Source organism: Chrysemys picta, chromosome 3 (genome assembly GCF_011386835.1).
Source record: "Chrysemys picta bellii isolate R12L10 chromosome 3, ASM1138683v2, whole genome shotgun sequence".
In the NCBI taxonomy this organism is placed as follows: Eukaryota; Metazoa; Chordata; order Testudines; family Emydidae; genus Chrysemys; species Chrysemys picta.
Genome location: NC_088793.1, coordinates 109876948 through 109895831, shown reverse-complemented (window position 1 = coordinate 109895831; position 18884 = coordinate 109876948). Strand labels below are relative to the sequence as shown.

Here is an 18884-nt window from a genome sequence, read left to right as displayed (position 1 = left end):
TGGTGGAATGGACGCGAACAACACATCTTGAAGAACAACAGTTACGAAAAGGTAGGTAACTGTTTTTTCTTCTTCGAGTGCTTGTTCATGTCCATTCCATATTACGTGAATTACAAGCTTACCTTTGGAGGAGGGTAGGAGTCATGGAACAATTGATAGGAGGACCGCCCCTCCAACCGCCACGTCCTCTCGGGGCTGCTGGTTGACCGCGTAGTGGGTCATAAAGGTTTGCACCGACGACCAGGTGGCTGCTCTGCAGATCTCCTGGATCGGGATCTGTGCCAGGAAAGCCACTGAAGCTGCTTGCACCCTGGTCGAATGGGCCGTGACCGCCGGGGCTGGAACACCTGCGAGGTCATAACACGCCCGAATGCAGTTTGTAATCCAGGAGGAGATTTGCTGCGCTGACACCGGGAGGCCTCTCATCCTCTCAGCCACGGCCAAGAACAGCTGCGTGGATTTACGAAAGGGCTTCATACGCTCCAAGTAGAACGTTAACACTTGATGGACATCCAGGGTGTGCAGGCTGCGGTGACTCGGGTCCGCATGGGGTTTGGGAAAAAACACCAGCAGACAAATGCCCTGGCCTAGATGGAATTGTGAGACCACCTTTGGGAGGAACTTGGGGTGCGGACGGAGCTGCACCTTGTCTTTATGAAACACTGTATATGGTGGCTCCGAGGTGAGTGCCCTCAGCTCAGATACCCTTCTGAGCAAGGTGATGGCTACCAGGAATGCCACTTTCCAGGAAAGGTGGAGGAGGGAGCAGGTAGCGAGGGGCTCGAACGGGGGCCCCATGAGTTTAGAAAGGACTAAGTTGAGATTCCATGGAGGGACTGGGGGGGGGGGTGAGTAAGGGAACACCCTCTCCAGTCCTGTAAGGAACCGCCCCACCATTGGGTAGGAGAACACCAAGCCCCCTGAAAACCCTGGGTGGAAGGCGGAGATGGCCGCCAGATGCACTCTGATCGAGGACAGGGCCAGCCCCTGCTGCTTGAGGTGCAGTAGGTACTCTAGAATGGTCGGCACCGGAGCCTGGCATGGCTGAACCTGTTGGGGCCCACATCATCACGAGAACCTCTTCCACTTGGCCAGGTAAGTCGCCCTGGTAGAGGGCTTCCTACTACCAAGTAGAACCTGCTGCATAGGAAGGGAGCACTGGCTCTCCAAAGCATTCAGCCACAGAGCTTCCACACCGTCAGATGCAGTGATTGCAGGTAGGGGTGGAGGAGCTGCCCTCCGTCCTGTGTGATGAGTAGGGGCAGGGTTACCGGGACTTCCACCGACAGCTCCAGGAGCATGGTGAATAAGTGCTTGTGGGGCCAGGCCGGGCGATGAGGATGACTGCCGCCCTGTCCCTGCGCACCTTGAGCAGGACCTTGTGCACCAGAGGAAGCGGGGGAAAGGTGTATTTCAATTCCCCTCCACACGGGATCGCACATGTGTCTGCTACTGAGCCCGGGCTGCGGTCTTTCGGTACCATCTCTACCACCCCCACTTCTAGGAGCGTGCAAACCTCCTTTTCCACGCACGGGAGAAACGCGACAGGCGGTTCAGGAAACAAGCAGACTGACCCTGTGATTGGTCTGGTACGCTGTCCTCGAGCGCACCTTCAAAAGCCTGGTTTAGGGCCAGGCTGTGACTTATGTTGGCCTTGGCTCTGGCCAGGCCTATTGGAGCTATTATTGTTATTATGTCGCTTCCTGTTATCCCTGCTTCGCCTGCGGTAGGGCTCACGCCTAGGACGAGGCTGGTAGTGACACTGAGGCGGCGGCTGCGGCTTGAAGGGCTTCCTCTTTGTTGCCGGGGTGTGCATACCCAGTGACTTGAGTGTAGCCCTCGAGTCCTTGAGGCTATGTAGCTTTGCGTCTGTCTGGTCCGAAAAGAACCCGGGCCCTTCGAAGGGGAGGTCCTCGAGCGAATTCTGGACCTCAGACCTGACTCCTGAAGCCACGCCGAGCGTTGCATGACCACGCCAGACGCAATTGTCCTGTCCGCCGAATCCAAGGATGCCTGGAGAGAGGTCTTTGCTATGGCCTTGCCTTCGTCCACCAGCACCATGAACTCCTGTTGGGAACTCTGCAGGCGACTGTCCTTAAACTTCCCCACTGCCGCCCAGGAGTTGAAGTTATGCCTGTTGAGGATGGCCTGTTGATTAGCAATCCTCAACTGGAGGCCCCCTGAGGAATACACCTTTCTGCCAAACAGGTCCTGGCACTTTGCTTCGTTGGCCTTAAGGGTCAGGGCCTGCCCCTGGTGCTCTCTCTCATTTACTGCTGAGACTACCAGGGAACATGGGCTTGGGTGGCAAAACAAGAAGTCATACCCCTTTGACGGGGCGAAGTACTTGCACTCCACATCCTTGGCTGTTGGAGTGCTGGAGGCCGGGGTCTGACATATAGTTTTATAGTTCGATTGTATGGTCTTAATGAGCGGAAGCGCTATTCTGGATGGACCTTCTGGGCTCAGAATGTCCACCATGGGGTCCTCCTGCTCAACCGTCTCCTCGGCCTGCAACCCCAAGTTATGAGCAACTTTACACAGCAGCTCTTGGTGGGCTCTGTGGTTTATTGGCGGAGGCCCTGATACCGCTGTGCCTGCCACCGCTTCATCCGGGGATGACGAGGTCAGCAGCTGCTCAGCTTCCTCCTGCTGGTTCCCTTGGTCCCCCTCCCCCAAGGGAAGGGCTTCCAGCTCAGGCCAGGACAGCTGACCTTGGGACGGCACCAGACTCGGTGCTGGCTTCTCCGGTCTCTCACTCGGCGAAGGTGCAGGTGGTCTGTACACTGCAGCTTCACGCACAGAGGAGAGTCGGTGCGGGGACTGGGATTGGTGCACAGAATAGCTGGCCCTGGAGGGAGCCCCCTGCCGCTGGTGGTAGGCCCAAGGGGTCCAGAACAGCCAGTGTACTGGCCTACATAAACAACTGCTTCAAGCGAAAGTCTCTCTCTTTTTTTGTTCTAGGCTTAAACGCCTTGCAAATCTTACACCTCTGGGTCTGGTGTGCTTCCCCCAGGCAATGTAGACAGGAGTCGTGGGGGTCACTAACCGGCATAAGCTTGCGGCACGTGGCGCAAACCTTAAACCCGTGGGCCTGCAGCATGCCCCGCAGCCCAGGATGGGTGCTGGAAGCCTCCAAGCACCTAATCTATTAAGTGTCCACAACAAGGGAATGCTAACGAACTGATGGCAGCTAAGTACTCTAAAGCTAAGGGATTGCTTCTCATATGCGAGCAAGAAGTTGTTCCAATGCCACCGCGGACGGTAAGAAGGAACTGGAGGGGGTCGGGCCAGCGGGGGTATATATGCACGGCGCAGTGGTGCCACTCAGGCGGGGGCCCCGCCGGCCCGACGGGTACCGCTAAGGGAAAAGTTTCCGACGCTCATGCAAGCGGCGTGCGCACACCTAATGTGGAATGGATGTGAACAAGCACTCAAAGAACTATTTTTACCTGTTAAGGGGCAATTCAATTGCATTTGCCTCAGCAGCCATTCAATGTTTATTTTTCTACACACCTGCTTTTTCTCTCTCTGATCACTACTACAATCATCTTTTCCATCATTCCTAGCTCCCTAAGATCAGTCTGTCTCTCTTTCTCCCCCTTCTTTACCCCAATCTCTCAGCAGCCTCTTGTTTTTTCGGAGACAAAGTGGGTGAGAATCTCTTTTATGGGACAAACTTCTGTTGGTGAGAGGGACATGCTTTCGAGTTTATACAGAGCTCTTCTTCAGGTCTAGGAAACAGTGCGTCACAGCTAAATACAAGGTGGAACAGATTGTTTAGCATAAGCAGTTAATACATATTCCAAGGGACCATTCAAGGTGAAGTGACCAATTAACACCCCTCCAGTCTTGGAGGGAAGGAAGTCGGGTGGGGGGGAGGCAGTTGGGGGAGGGAGCGGTTTTTGGGTTGTAGATTATTGTAATAAACCATAAATCTGCTCTCTCTATTCAGTTTGATTTTTAGTGTCCAGCAAAGTTTTTCAAACATTCTTATAGCTGACAAAAATCTAAGGACTCTAATAAATACATTTAGACCACATATAGTGGTGATGTCAATGTGATTAATTATATTTATTTTACACCTCTGACTACCTCACCTATTAATCTCTCTCTGCCAGAACTACTGCTAATATTTCAAACATCTGATTGTTTTTAAAACAAAAAATTGTCATAAATATGTTTCCTTTTTTCATTGCAATGTAGAATTTCCTCCCAAAATTATACAATGATTATAAATTGTCTTACATAGGCAACTCATAAGTTTAAATTCCAACATTTCAAGCACCATCAGATCTGGAAAGACCATTAGGGAGATGGAAATCTCCCCTTTCAAATAGGATACAGCACCTGATTCCTGTATCATCATCTTAGTTGGTCCTCCACCCTAGTTGCACCATAGGTTGTGAGATCTTGGAGATAAAGGATTTGGTATAGAGGCCAGAGGCCAGAGGGCCCAATCACATAAAAAAATAAATTGGGAAAAACTGGGAGTGAAAACTCACATATTCTACATCAGTGCTGCAGGAGACATCAATGGGATAGTTAAAAAAAATCAGGGGAGTAAACAAGTGGGTCTTGTCCCCCGCTTTCCTTATTGGTAACTGCACCTATCACAATTCTGGTAGAACCAGAGTTCACGCATCCCTGCATTTTTCTGTCCCTTCCTGGCATATGTCTGTCTGTAAAATATATAACAACTGCCTGTGTGAAATCCTCTGAAATCTTGCTTTATTACTTCCAGTTCTACCCACAACCCAAACTTGCCAAAGACAGTGGCCTTGGTACCATGTACATAAAATTTTCAATGTCTGAAAAAATTACATTTCACAAAAAACAAAACAGGAAGAGTTTGAAAACCACACAAAATGGATAAGCAAAAACGAAATGTGTGAAATTACACATGTAATTTACGCCAGTTTCACTCAGCCATAGCAACAGGAATAAAACACTAGCAGCCACAGAACATATTTATTTTATAAACACTGGTTAAACCAGGGTGAAGACACTAAATTAAATTGTAAATTGACTGTGGTAAATCATCAGATTTCATACACACAAATAAGTTTGTCACTTGATTATTTTACTTTACCTGGGATTTTCTAAGGGGAAAAAAAATCAAAATTAATAAGCCCCGGGAGAGACATTTAAAAAACATTTTAATGCACGCAATCATATAATGTAGTTCACTGTAAACTTGAAGGAAAAAACCCACTTGCACCATCCTGCAGTAATTAGCATTAACTGCTGTTTGGAGTACAACACAATGATTTTCTATTGACGTATAACAGGAAATCATGTAACATGAACGGATATTAAATTGGCTCAGTTGTACTGAAATAGTGTACAACGGGTTGGGGCTTAGAAAACACATTTCCATTAAGTAAGCTGATACTAAGTGGGCTTGACTGTTCAGGTACATTTGCACAAGAGGTTGCTCCATCAGACAGTCTTGCAATGCATTTATTATGTAAGTTTATATACACCTCTAGCTTGATATAACGTGACGCGATATAACATGAATTCGGATATAATGCGGTAAAGCAATGCGCCGGGGGGGCAGGGCTGCATACTCTGGCAGATCAAAGCAAGTTTGATATAATGCGGTTTCACCTATAATGTGGTAAGATTTTTTGGCTCCCGAGGACAGCGTTATATCGAGGTAGAGGTGTACTTCATTTCCTTTCCCTGCTTTGTTTGTAAAGCGTGGGAAATCATGTAACATGAACGGATATTAAATTGGCTCAGTTGTACTGAAATAGTGTACAACGGGTTGGGGCTTAGAAAACACATTTCCATTAAGTAAGCTGATACTAAGTGGGCTTGACTGTTCAGGTACATTTGCACAAGAGGTTGCTCCATCAGACAGTCTTGCAATGCATTTATTATGTAAGTTTATATACACCTCTAGCTTGATATAACGTGACGCGATATAACATGAATTCGGATATAATGCGGTAAAGCAATGCGCCGGGGGGGCAGGGCTGCATACTCTGGCAGATCAAAGCAAGTTTGATATAATGCGGTTTCACCTATAATGTGGTAAGATTTTTTGGCTCCCGAGGACAGCGTTATATCGAGGTAGAGGTGTACTTCATTTCCTTTCCCTGCTTTGTTTGTAAAGCGTGCAAAGGTTGTTTATTTATTTTTGTAATTACTCAGGCAGCAAACCAGCATCTTTTCCACAGTGCACCTATAATTTAATTTAAATGAGGCTGCTCTTTTTAAGGTAATATATTATAAGAATTTGGAGCGTAGCAAGCATATTATATATATACACACACACACACACACACACACACACACACACACCCCTTAGCTCTGCCCGTTTCGCAACACTGCCTTGCATTACATGGTCGTATTTTACTTTTTCCACAGGGCCCCTCACCAACACTGGTCAATGAACAAGGCCACTGTTCAGTATTTCTTCCTTCGTTGTTCAGAGTGTGGGTCCATGCCTCAAACAATGAGTGCCATTTAAGTTTTGCCCTAAATAAGGAATTTTTTTCTTCCCTATAGACTTTTCCACAGGCTCACCAATTTAGTATCTGAGTGCCTCAAACATATTAATGAATTTACCCTCAAAACACTCCTGTGAAGTTGAGAAATAATGCTATTCCCCATGTTACATACGGGGAACTAAGACCATGAGTGATTAGGTGATTTTTTCCCCCCAAGGTCACAGTCTGTGACAGAGCCTAGAGCAGTGGTTGCCAAGCGGTCGATCATAATCGACTGGTCGATCCTAGACAATCTCCCAGTCGATCATTATCTCGGGCGGCGCAGCTTGGCTGCCACTAAGGCAAGTGCCTACCCTAGCCCTAAGCCACTCCCAGTTTGGCCCCAGGGGTGGGGGGTCTCCCTCCGCGTGCTGTTCCTGCCTGCAAGCACCGCCCCCACAGCTCCTATTGGCCAGGAATGGGGAGCTGTGGCCAATGGGAGCTGCAGAGGCGGTGCTTGCAGAGAGGGGCAGCATGCGGAGCCACGTGCAGGGGCTGGGGCAGGCAGGGAGCCTGCCTTAGCCTTGCTGTGCTACTGACAGGGAGCTGCCCGAGGTAAGTGCTGCCCGGCGGGAGGCCACACCCCAACTCCCAGCCCTCTCCTGGAGCCAGCACCCATACCCTTTCCTGCACCCCAACACTCTGTCCCAGCCTGGAGCCCCCTCCTGCCCGCAACTCCCTCCAGAGCTTGCACCCCTCATCCCCTCCTGCACCCCAATCCCCAGTCCCAGGTTCATCCCAGAGCCCCCTCCCACACTGCAAACCCCTTGGCCCCAGCCCTGGGCCCGCACCCCCTCCCAAATCCCAACCCCAGCCCTGTGAAAGTGAGTGTGAGGGTAGGGGAGAGTGAACAACAGAGTTGGGTGTGTGTGTGGAGTGAGCGGGGCAGAACTTTGGGGAAGGGGTGGGGTAGATCCTGGGTTCCCCTTAAATTCAAAAAGTGATTTTGGGCATAAAAAGGTTGGAGACGACTGGCCTAGAGCCTTAACCACAGAGCATTCTTCTTTAAGTAGACTCCTGCATCATTCACAACACACCATACAACTTCAGTGGTCAAAGAGATATGGCTGCTCTAAATCTCAGACGAACTCAGCACACAGCCTGGCTTCTTTCTCTGTCCAATGTGCAAACTGCATAGGTCAGAAAAAATAATGTGACCTTGTGTGTGTATGGAAGGAAGGCAGGAGCAGCTAAGAAAATTAGCAGGCTCTCTACTGACTGTGCAATTGAATTGATTCTCAGCCTTTGTGTTTTTTACCTGTTAGTCCTGCACCCCTCTCAGAGGGTCTGCTGTGTGTGTAAAAGAATGGCAACATAGGTATCTTCCCGGCTCTGAAAGCTTCTACAGAAACAGCACGAGACTGAGAGCTTGCAGATTGATGGTGCTTCAGATGCTGCTACTACTAGATCACGGCTAAAAATCCTAATCGAATTCTAATGCCAGTTCTATACTACATACCACACCCCTGAATGACATAATTATACCAACCTTGCCCCTGGTGTAGAAGTGCTATATCAGCAGGAGAGTTTCTCCTGCTGACATAGCTACTGCTTCTCGGGAAGGTGGAGTAAGTATGCCGACGAGAGAAGCTCTCCCATCGGCATAGGAACGTTTTCCCTAAAGCGCTACACCAGCTGTAGTGCTGCATGTGAAGATAAACCCTAAGGTCTACTCAGTTTTCTCCTTTGTTCGGGCCTTGCTACTAAGGGCTTGTCTTTACTGCCACAATAGGATGGGATCTAAATAAACTTGAGTTACAGCACTGGAGCTAGCCTAGCTCGAGTAAGAGTGACCACATTCCAAAACATTCCAGTTACACAGAATTATTTGATTAGCAGCACACAGTTATTGGATTAGGCGAGTGATAGGATAATCTGATAATGAAGTGTTGTAACTCCAAACTGTTGCATCCTCCCTGCAATACTAGACTGAGTTTCAACAGCACTCAAACTTCAACCTGTACCCTCTGAGCCCTGGTCTACATTACAGAGTTAGGTTGATGTAAGGCAGTTTACATAGACCTAACTCTGTAAACATCCACATTAAAATGTAGTTCCCACTAAAGTAATTTGCCCTCTACACAGACTTAACTCCTCCTCCATGAGAGGCAGAGTCAATGCTGATGTAGTTAGGATGACACAGTGTTAGTGTGAACACTGCATTGCTTACATTGACCGTTGCTGCCTTTCAGAAGCCGTCCCACAAAGCCGCACAGTGGCACTTAAACCAGTGCAAGGTCTCCTGGTGAGGATATGCACCGCCGACACAAGAAGTGAAGTGTGGACATGCAAAAGCGATTTAATTACTGCAGTGGCTGTACGTCAACATAACTTAGGTTGACTTAATTTTGCAGGGTATGTCTACATTGCAATAAATACATAAATAAATAAAAGCAGCAAGTCTCGGAGTCTGGCTCTACAGACTTGCTGGGGTCATGCTACGGCACTAAAAATAGCCATGTAGACATTCCTGCTATCCACCCTCCTCTCCAGGTTTCAGAGTCTGAGTGGAAATGCCTACACTGCAATTAAAATCCTGCAGCAGGCCGATGCCAGCTGACTCAGGCCTGCAGGACTTAGGGTAAGGAGCTGCTTAACTGCTGTTTAGACATTCAGACTCAGGCTGAAGCCTGGGCTCCAGGGCCCTGTAAGGCGGGGTTTTAACACCCACTTGGGCTAAAACACTCAGGCCTGGTCTACACTACAAATTTAAATCAGTATAGCTATGTCGCTCAGAGATGTGAAAAATCCACACCCCAAGCAATGTAGTTATACCGACCTAATCCCTGGTGTAAACAGCACTGTGTCGACGGAGAGCTTCTGTTGACATAGCTATCGCCTCTCATGGAGGTGGATTACATGCGCTGACGGAAAAAGCAGCGTCTTCACTAAAGTGCTACAATGGCACAGCTGCGCCACTGCAGTGCTCTATGTGTGGACAAACCCTCAGGCTTCAGCCTCAGATTAGTTGGCGCAGGTTACAAAGGCACGCTGAGTAAACTCAAGTATTCTAACTTCTATAGTATTGGCAAGTTGCTGTGCAGTGTTATTGCCTACTAAATTTCTCCGTACAAACCTAAAATCATTAGTGGTTTTCAGCTACACATTTTCACCAAAGCATGATAGATTTTGTAGTTTAAACATTAAAATTGTACTTGTTGAGTCAACTATGATGAATTTACTAGTTTCCCTGTTCTGTGTTTGTAAGTACAAAAAGCTTTCTAAGAAATGAATTGTCAAATGAGCAGATCAATAGTTCCTTTTACCAAAGTCCCTGGCATTGCCGGTTTTAATTTCTAAAGTCTAACAGCCCTCTAGATCCAATATTAAAATATATATATATATTGTCCCAAGTTCCCATTTATCTTTATTCATACAGCAAAACAGCCAGGACTATCAAACACCAAACCTAGAAAAATCTAATAAAATAGATACAGTATTAAATTATAGCTTTTCAGTAATAACGGATTTCTATTCCTGATTTAAAGTGCACTCTATTTACTGAAGCAGAAAAAAAATGTAGCTCAAATTCCACTTCTTAGTTGGCTGTTAAGAGCATACAGCATGCAGGATCAAGCCCTAGAACATGTGTTATTATTTGATCCCTAAAACTATCACTTTGGCGGATCAGTTTTTCTCATCTTCCCACTCCTTCAGAACATGAAAATATTACCATTATTACACCTGTCAAGTGATATTATTGTTTAATAGCTGGAATCTGGATCTTCTATGCTTTTGAGGGCTTAGCTGTAATCTTCCAGTCTATCTTTGAGAACAGCTCATTGCTCAAAAAATAAGGAATACCAAGAAAAAGGAGGAAACATACTAATTAAAAAACTGCCTGATTAATACCCAGGTGAACGAGTATAAAGTGTCTGAATAGAGTCTTGAAAATCTGTGGATATCCGCTTTATATCTGCAAATATTGGCAGACCATGTTTGCGGATCACAGATGGATGCAGATTGAAATTTTATATGTAGGAGGCCTGCAAATCTGAGGACCATGTCTGTAGATCACTGATTGGATACGGATCAGGGATCTATGTATAAAATATGAACTAGACATTTTGAAGGAAAAGAACAAAAATGAGAAAAGAATTGATATCTGAAAAATGATTTATTCTTTCTAATAACTTCCTTTAAACCATGTCTTTTGGTATTCTCGCTCTCTAATGCGAATATGACATTCCCACTGATCCACTCTATTGACTTAAAGGGAATTTACTGTTAACTATGAGGATTTAATTCAATGTCCAAAGCTCTTGGTTGTATAGGAAATCCAATTTATAGCTAAATGTGTAACAGATCAGTATGTGACTATAGTTACTTTTTCACTACTATTTGTGAAGAAGTAACATAGCGCTTTCACAAATCAAAAGGTCTGTAACTCTGTTCTTTTGGAAACCTCCTTCAACCATGTAAAATGATGAGTCAGCTCTATATTCCTCTATTTTTTAAGAATATAGGAGAACTACTTCTTCATATTAATATCTATAGGTTTCCAAGAGGTCATAATTTTAGCAACGTATAATCCTATTTGAGGTTAATTAATTTTATAAAACAATCTTGTTATTTGAATCCCTACTGAATGGTTTATTTCCCTATTTAAATCATATACGTTTATTTAGAAAAGTAAATTTGCTAACCACAATGCTATGAACCTTATGGAATCAATTTATTGATACAATCTTACATTGTACAAGTTTAAAATGAATAAATCTTTCCTTACTTCCACATAAATTTCACCAAAAATATCAAAAGAATTAAATTCTGGTATTCAGGTAGTAATGTGTGGTTTCCGTGCCTTACATCCATTGAAACTGCACTCACCAAAGTCTCTACTGCCTCTTCCTATCCAAAAGTTCAGAACCACTATTCCACCCTCATCCCCCTTGACCTGTCAGCTGTCTTAGACACATTCAACCATGCTTTCCTTGAAATCTTGTCCTCCCTTGGCTTCCATGATTCTGTTTTCTCCTGGGTCTCCTTCTACCCCTCTAATATCTAATCCTTTGGAGAGTCTGCCTCATCCCACCTCCAGTTTTCTGTGAATTCCTCAGAGCTCTGTCCTTGCTCCCCTTCTCTTTTCCCTCGACACTTTTCTCAGGGTAATGTCATCTTCAAACTCAAATTCCATTACTATCTGCATGTGGGTGACTCACAGATCTACCTCTCTACTCCAGACCTGTCTCCTTCTGTCCAAACTAAAACCTTGGTCTGTCTCTTTGCCATCTCCTTGTGATTATCTGGCTGTCAGCTCATGCTCAAATTGGTAATCTTCCAAGCTTTCCACACTCTCCTCCTCATACTCTATGGGACCTTTCCCTCTCGTGAACAGATAGAGCATTAACTTGCATGGATGCAATTGGGGAAGAGAAACTCCAGACAGATTGTAGACAGGGTGTTCAATGATCTTAGAGATGAAAGAGAGAAAGGCTGGTATTTGGAAAGGCAAAGGTCAGGTTTTTTTTAAAATGGGAGAGAACAAAGTATGTTTGCATTGTTGAGGAAAGATACTTAGGAGAGTGAGATGTTAAGGAGAAGAGTAAAGAAGGGAATGAGAATGGACACAAGCGAGATCAAGGGATGGGATGGGGTCACTGGAACAAGTGCAGGGGGTTTTAAGACAAGAGCAGATGAGAAACTTCTGCATCTATGATAGGGCAGAAAAAGGAGAGGGGAGGGAAAGGCAAGCTTGAGGGAAGAGGTCATGATATTTTATCATTTTTTTGGGAAGATATCTACAGAGTGGGATGTGGAAGCAGGAGGAAGAGAGGTTTTGAGCGGGAGTAAAAGATAGCAAAAAGGAAGCTGAAATTGCAGGAACGGGATTCAATTAAGTTGGAAGGAGAATCTAGGGAGATGGCAGAATTGAAGAAAGAGAACAAATTTGCAGTGGAGGAAAGTCAGACTGGTCATGGGATTTCCGCTAGAAACACTCCGCAGTTAGAAAGTAGAAGTGCACGAAGCAGATATTTGGAGTGAGCAAAGGCAAGGGTTTGGCATAACCTCATTTTCTAGAGAAGACAAGGTGTGTGCGTTGTGGTGTTCGGCACGGGAGATAAGGAGCTGAGAGGGAGGTAATGCTCATACTGTGTTCACAGGGTTCTGGGACAGATGTGACTTTTTTAATATGCTATTTCTGCACTGTAAACTGGTCTTCAGTCACATACATTTTCCTCCAGGATAATAATGGCCTAAAACAGCAAAAAGGGCATTCTGACAATGAAGACTCTCCAAAACAGGCTTTATTCACTGGGTTCAAATAGACCAGCTTAATAATGGAGCCCTGGATACAAATAAAATGGATACTGGACCCTGAGAAAAGAAATTTTAGACTAATGTCTATGGCAACAGGTAAATATTTAAACGACAATTTTCCTGAAGTCTTTCTTTTTATTGTATTGAAAGGATTTTTCTGCTCAGATGCCTATGAATAAGGGATGATTATAGCTATTGCTCTCAGTATTGCAAAACAAGCTATTGTACTTTGCACTGTTAACAGCATGCTTGTTTCTGTCCCAGTGGTGTATTATTTTAAGTACTAAACCCAAGCAATTTTCCACACTTATAAGAAACTGCATTTTTGGGAACAGTCAAAGGCAAATTTTCCTTTTAAAGTTAAAAATACACTTCACTGAAATCCTAAATTTAAAATTTTATTCTTTGTGACACTTATTTTTACACCATCCTTTTGGAGAAATGGTTAATGAAAGAGGAAAATAATGAACATTAAGAGGAAAAATATAAACTTAAATCATTACAAGTAACACACAAATCAATTCAAGTAGTTCCCAATGAACAGTGGTTCTAAGCTTTTTATATCAGACGGGTCCACTCCACTCTCACAATAGTAGAGTAGAATAGGGGTTACCAGACACTCCCTTTCCTTCTCCCTGACCAAAATATCCGCACAAAGCCCCTTCGTCCCCTTTCTAACCGCAGCACACAAAAAGTTTAGGCTTCACCTCAGTTAAAACTAAAAAAAATTGCACTTTCTTCTGAATATGTTGTTACTTTCTCACCAGCCAACACTCAGAGACACTTTAATGCTGTAAGAGTCTCTTAAGCAGCTCTCAGAATGCTTGGGAATGCTGACTGACTAGTGAAGAGGCCATTTTTCCTCCTGATTGAATGTACACTTTTTTTTTTTAAGGCGCAACCTTGCTTTTAAAAGCTACTTAGCATGTGCTGTAGTGAGGAACAGGACTTTACTCTATAGCGACCACAGGCTAAGGGATCAGATTGTAGTTCTTTCTCCAAATCAAAGATGTTGTTGCCCTTCTCCATCAGTCTGCTGACCTTCCTGATTTTCTGTTCCCACACACTTAGCCCAAAAGCCTCACTCGTGGCCATCATTTCTGCATCCTCATTATATGAAGGAACTGACAGGGAATGTTCTCTATGAGCAGCTTCTACAGCATTGTCTTTTTTGAATTGCAGTACCCTTTAGCCTGCGCAAGCCTGGCTCTAACACTTCCTGGGAAACAGCTCCCCACAGTACAACTGCCTGACTGAAGAACTGCCAGTGCTGTGCTTCCCCTTAGCCCCTGTGTTTTGCTATGGCTCCCCGTTACCTTGATAATGCTGCATCTTGGGTCTCTTTGTGAATAAAGACACTGAAACAGACTCTGAGTCTAACCCTCTTAATACTATAGGGCACATTTGGTGACATTTGACACAGAGCAAACACAAAGTAATAAAGCATTTGTAGAGAATAATTTGAAGGCATTCAGGAAGGTAGCAATTCATGCCTAGGAGAACACTCAATCTCTGTCTAGGAATGATGCATTATAATGATAGGCCTCAGTCCGATGGTTCAAGAACTCCAATGCCACTGAATTCTATAAATTTCCCTTTGTAAAAACGGAGATAAAATACTGCAAAATAAGACAGCTCCAAAAGAAATTACATAAACTGCTAAACACAGAAGCCCATTGGCTGCCAGTCAGAAGGACACAGGAGCTAGGATTAGAAGAACTTTTTCTCCAAATTTTTTCCTGCTGGTTAAGAAAGCTCAAAATGGAACTGCAGCCTCCCTGTGAGAAATTAGCTGCAAAGTTTTTGGTGGGCTGAGCTATCATTCTTAATCATCTGGGAATGGCTCAACCAACCAATCAGGAACTCAGGAAAAAAATTGCATACAACTTTCACCATCTGACCCACTTCTAAAAACCAATTTGGACAAGAAATATGCTGAAAGCAGTCTGAAAAAAAGTTTGGTGTATCCAAAAGAAGAAGAAAAAATTGCAGAAAATCTTAGTGTGTGTGGTTTTAATGAAACATTTACTGGTTTTTCCCCCATCCAATTTGAAGTTGAATGAGACAAGATTTTATCATTTCTGTGAATCAAGATATTTTGTTCAGCACTAGCTAGACCTTTGTTCAGCTACATATATAGGCAGGGCCGGCTCCAGGGTTTTGCCGCCCCAAGCAGCCCCCCCCCCCCCCAAAAGCCGCGATCGCAATCTGCGGCGGCAATTCAGCGGGAGGTCCTTTGCTCTCCGGAGCAGCCGCCCCAAGCACCTGCTGGTGCCTGGAGCTGGCCCTGTATATAGGTGTAATCAAAAATTTATAAATTTATAAAGTACTCCATCTTCAAAGCTCTTTGCACATATTAAGTAGCTATTCTGCAAGACAGCCTTATGAGACTGATAAGTATTAACCTCCTTTTATAGATTGGGAAGCTGATGCAGAAAAGTACAGTGATTTGTCCCAGGCCATAGATGGAGCCTACAGCAGGAAGTAGGAGCATCTTCTGATGTGATCATTGTAATTTATCAGAATTTTTATACAAAAGTGCTATTATCATATAACTCTTTGAAAACCTAAAATCAGCTGTTACAAGGAAGCCTGGGAAAGAGCGAAGAGAGTGAAAGAGAAATCAGACTTGAAACAGATTGGCATTAATGAGAAATATGGAAATATGGAGTCGTAAAATAGGGATTAAAAAGGGAGTTGCCTTCATTCCGACACTTCCTTCTGGCACAGCAAATAACCCCCTAAGAGAAGAGTTAAGTTACATCTGAGTTTTCAATAGTATGTGAGGCTGAATGTAATCTTTGTCCTAGGAATATTTCATACTGCTCATTTGTTTTTACTTTGAATTCCTCTCAGATTACTAATACATTTTTCTTTATTAAAGTATTTTTGGGAATATTCACCTGGGGCTATTCTGAAAGAAGCAAAATGAACTTCTGGACACTGGGGCAACACATTACTACACTTGTAAAAGGTTACTGTTCATTCAAGTCATTTGGTCTTGATTTTGCAGCCTTTACTCCTGGGAGTGATACCAGTATGTATTCTCTTTGAATGTAAACCTTCTTCAGAAAAATTAACATGATCACTTATCAAAATAAAAAGCCAAATATATAATTAATTTTCAATCAGTTTCTTTCCTCCCACCCTAACACTTCTCAGTAGCACACAAATAAATCAAGCAAACAAACATTTAAAATTACATGATATGGTACGTATATATAGTGCCCTTGAACCTGAGCACTGGGGAATGCTAACAGAAGGAGAGCGCAATAAAGCAAATTGCATTAAACAGGAACAAACAAATCAACAACAGGCATTTTGGAATGAGAACAAAATATTAGGCTTACAAGGAGGAAGAGGGGTATCAAATCATTAGAAGTAGCAACACTAAAATGAGGAAAAGATTCAGCACTTATTAAAATGAAGTGAGAGAAGATGATCTTTACAAAGAGCTAAATGTGGATAAAGTCTGGGATGAAATCCTGTCCCCATTAAATTAACTGGCAAAACTCCCTGCTATTTTTAAATGGCAGGGTCAGAATGAGTTGTGGTAAACTGGCTGAGTGAATATGAATGAAAGAAGCAAACAGGAAGGCAGGGAGAAGTGGGAATAAAAAACGGGAGGAAATACTGACCAGTTTGGACGATGGCATTAATGCTAGAATGACAATTTCAAATCAACAACCTCAACAGAAGAAGCTAATGAAGTGAAAAGAGAGGTAGCACATGAAAATAAGGCAAAGCAAAAACTAGACTGCTGCATGATATTGGGCCAATCTGCAGTTGCTGAAGAGAGACTTTTGGAAGACCAGCAAGGAGAGCATTGCAAATAGCAGGGCATGGAACAACAACCATGAGGTTACAGAGGGTCCTGTGGCACCTTTAAGACTAACAGAAGTATTGGAGCATAAGCTTTCATGGGTGAATGCCCACTTCATCAGACGCAAGTCTGGGTAAGGTGTGGATGACTACTAAAATCCTCAACCATGATGATTTTAGTAGTACTAAAAGTAAATGTAGTAGTATTAAAAGTAAATCTTGCAGATATGTGAAATGTTTAGAAGATTTAACAATCTGAGAGGTAGGGGGTCAAAATAATGTGAGGGATCCCAGTGCTTACAAGTGGCATGAAGGGAGTATCTTTGAAAAATAAATGCTCTCTTGGTCAGATTTAGCGAAATTTGATTGGCTTGTTTCACCAAAGAGAAAAGAAAATCAAAAGAGGAGCTGAAGGAAATCAATTGTTCTGTAGCATGCATGCACACACATCAATAAATATGGGGAAATCTAGTTGAATGGTTTCATTTAAAGATTTCTAATAACCAAATATTTACTCTAATTGTACGTTTACAATATTTATGGTGACAACTAAAGCATCATTCTAAACTAAATGCCCATGACCCTCACTATATCACAATAAGCAGAACCAATCACTGAACATATGTCAGAGAATATAAATATCAAATACCTGGCACCTGGAAGAACAAGGTTCAAATCCTGGGTGTTTTGCTCTGTAAGTCGGGAGAGGGCTGAAAGTGGTACTGTGGAAAGATACTTAGCCCCAGAGAAAGGGGAAAGCATGCCACACACCTCTGCACTGAGAACCCTCTAGCCAATTAAGGATTGGCACTGACGGAATCTAAAAGGAGACCCATCATGTCATCCTTAAGTGGAAGGCAAGTGATCCCAACATTAGGGCTTGAGGATTAGTGATAAAATGGAATCCCTTGGTGTTCATTTACAAAGGCAGACATTTGGTGTAAGAGGTGGGAACATCAGTTACTGCACAGGGCAAGTAACTTTTCCTTCTTCATTCAGTAGTGTCTCTATGGGTGCTCCGCTTCAGGTGACTGTAGGACAAAACCCCGAGTTGATAGGCTGGGGCTTCAGAGTTGGACTTGTTAAAGAGTATAGGATGGTTCCTGCTAGTATAGTATCCAACGCCGAGTTCTGGGTGATTGTGTAATATTGTACGAACATGTCCATTGACACCCAGTTGTTGTACTGGTGTCAATGTTGATTTTAATGTATTTATTTCAAGGCCTAGTCTTGTGAAAAGATCCATTGTTCTTCATATGTCTTCAAGCGCGTTGGCTCGAGAGGGAGCTTTGATTAGACAATTGTCTAGGTATGGGAATATTATAATTCCCTGTTTAAAGAGGTGTGCTGCTGCCACTATTAAAAGTTTAGAGAACACGTGGGTGCTATGGAAAGGCTAAAGAGTAGCACTTTGTACTGATAATGTTCCGAACCCAGGACAAATTTTAGGAATCTCCTATGAAGAAGGTGTATGGTGATGGGGAAATATGCGCCTTGGAGGTTGAGGGCCAAGAACCAGTCCCCCTGTTCCACGGCTGGGATTATTGTTGATAACATGACCATCCTGAACCATGGTTGTTTCACAAACTTGTTGAAGTTTCTCAAATCTAGGATCAATCTCCACCTGCCATTTTTCTTTTGCATTATGAAGCGTTTGGAATAAAATCCTTTCCCTCTGTGTCAAAATGGGACTGGTTCTACGGCACCCAACCATAGGTGGCGATTTATTTAGTCTCGCAGATGGTGCTCACGGGAAGATGGAGCAGGAGTGGAGGTGGGTAGGCAGGAGGGAGAAGAACAGAATCGAGTACCCATTGCTGATTGTCGGAGACACGTTCCCGACTTATTTATCTGCTCCAGTCTTTTATTGCGTATCTGATCTTAAAAACAGGGATTTGGAGCAATCACATTTTTGAATTGCTCCGCTCCAGCTCTGCTCCAGCTCCTGGCAAAAACCTACTGGTCCATGCTCCAGCTCCGCTCCAAAGCCCTGCTTAAAAAACCCTCTGTTTGATCACCAGAAAGTATTCAGAGAAGTTATGTCTGCAACAGAGTATGATTATTTTATTTCTATTTCTTTTTTTGGCCCGGTGGTGGGGGGAGAGAAGATGAACGGTTATGAAACAAAGATCCTGTATTTATGGAAATATCCTTTAAAAATGAATGAATGAAGAGAAATATATGGTACCAAAGCAGATTTTTTTTTAAGTTTTCCTATTAGGACTTAGCAACTCAAAGCCCCCGAAAAAAAACTAAGGCAGAGCATCTTTCTATTGATCAAAAAATTGAAAGTGAAAAATA

At 43.9% G+C, this 18884-nt stretch overlaps 1 protein-coding gene across 10 annotated transcripts in view; it reads right to left on the bottom strand.

The window, feature by feature from the left end:
* UTRN (utrophin) overlaps positions 1-18884 on the bottom strand; it is a 568432-nt gene that overhangs the window by 166543 nt on the left and 383005 nt on the right. The gene's annotated exons all lie outside the window — the stretch shown is intronic.